Below are 2,309 nucleotides of genomic sequence, written 5' to 3' on the forward strand. Positions count from 1 at the left end.
TGTTATTTAGACTATAATAATCTATATAAAACTACTATTTTTTATTTACCTTTTTTACTAGTAGAATAGAAGCTCTTACTAAGAAGGAGCTTACTTAAATCTAGCCTTTATCTATTAGTTCTATAATTTATTACTTAATTTCTAGTAGGTATTTCTATAGTATACTATATAGAGGGCCCTATAGTAGGTCTAAAGTATACTTATTTTTATCTTTTATTAGTCTAATATAGTAGTTAAGTATACTTTAATATAAAGAAAGTCTCTTAGTTTTACTAAAGTTAAATAAGTTCTTAAATTCTTTAAGTTCTCTTAGTAGCTTAAGTTTAAGCTTATTTTATAGTATTTTTTAGCCTTTTTTAGCTTAGATCTAGTCTACTAATACTTAGTTAATTATTAGTAAGTTATTTACTACTTCTTCTCCTCTTCTATTATACTAGCTAGCGTTACTAGTAGTTAGCTTCTTTATTTTTATCTTTCTAAGATTAATTAAGTTAGTAGTACCTTACTTCTATTTATATTCTTAAACTATTAAACTTCTTACTTTCTTAATAGTTAGTAGTCTCTTTTTTATATCTAGAATTATCTTTTCTTAGTTTATCTATAGTCTCTCTAGAATAACTTTATATTCTAAGTTAAGTATAATATATACTATAGTGCGTATAGTCTATCTATTAAGGTTATAATTAAATATTATAAGTTAGATTATCTTTAAACTAAAATATACTTCTATAGCCTTATTTAGGCTATATAGCTAGATTTTTATTATATTAAGTTTAGCTCTCTTTACTACTTATTTTTATACTATATAAAAGCTTTAGTATTTTAAGTCTACTATTATAGTTATAAATACTATTCTATTAAGAAGTATTAGAATAAGAAATAAGAGTATATCTATATTCTTTAATACTAGCTATTTACTTACTACTTATATTTTACTCTTTACTATTACTATCTTTACTAGCCCCTATCTACTAGCTTAGATAAAAGCTACTAGTTTCTTAAGTAATTTTTTATATTTGCTCTATTAGTAGTATCTATAGCTACTACTTAAATATTTACTATATTTAGGTAATCTCTTATAAAGTATCTCTTCTATTTATAACGCGTATATCTACTATCTTAGTAGTATTAGTAAAAGATTTTTTTATAGATAAAAGTACTCTTAGCTTTAGCTAGGCGTCTATCTTTCTAGCTATAAGCTAGTTTACCTTTATTTATACTTAAGTTTAACTTATTTACTAAAGTTATTTAAATATTATTATTCTTATTTTTAACTAAGACTTAAGTAAGAGTCTATTAGTATTTAAATAAAGCTATTTTAATATTAACTATATTTTTATAGAAGGTAGTAACTACTTTATTCTACTTTAAGTAGATTACGCCTCTATTTAGAGTAATATTATATATTTACGAATTAAGCGCTCTATAAAGCTTTAAGATTTTTAATAACTAGCTTTACTTATCTCTCTTACTTTTTATTAGAGCTTATATAAAATTTAGAAAAAAGTTTATAAATAACTTATTTTTTCTTTAGTAGAGCCTCTTAAGATATACTTAAGCTTTTTCTTAGCTATATTTATTCTTATAGTAGAAATTAAAGTAGATAAAAAAGATATTTAAGCTAAATTTATTATTTATTCTACTTTTTTTATAGTACGCTACTATTTAGTTTTAAGGTTAAGAGCCTAGATTTATTTAAATAAAGGTAAACTATTCTCTTAAGCTACTAATAAACTCCTAGTTAACTATAAGTTTATACTTAATTATAACTAGCTAGGCCTAGAATATAAGCTTATAGCTATTAAAGAGTTCTTTTATAAAGAGTAGTTTATATTAAGTATTTATTATTATAGGTGTGTATAGAGAGGTATTTATCTCTATGCTAGACCTAGACTAGATATCTCGCAACCTTCTATTATCTTCCTCTATTTATTATATTATAGCCCTCTAGGCTTTAATTTATTATTAAAAGCGTTAAAGTTCTTCTAGTATTACTCTTTAGTTAACTATCTCTATATCTACTATAGCTTTAGGTAGGCCTTATTATAGAGTTAGGTTTTAAGATAAGAGAAGTAATATAATTATTATAGGCTAGGTCTTTTAAGATACTATTAGAAGCTAAAGATTATTATATTACTTAGGTCTATATAAAGTATTAAAGGCTTAGTGTCTACTTATAGTATCTATTCTTTAACTAAGCTATAATAGAGTAAGTATATAACCTACCCTATAATAATTATTATATCTAAGAAAGAAGTTATAATACTTCTTTTTATACCTACTATTATATAAGTCTTCTATTATTATTA

Source organism: Bipolaris maydis (assembly GCF_028858645.1).
Source record: "Bipolaris maydis strain C4 unplaced genomic scaffold PSV08scaffold_8, whole genome shotgun sequence".
NCBI lineage: Eukaryota > Fungi > Ascomycota > Dothideomycetes > Pleosporales > Pleosporaceae > Bipolaris > Bipolaris maydis.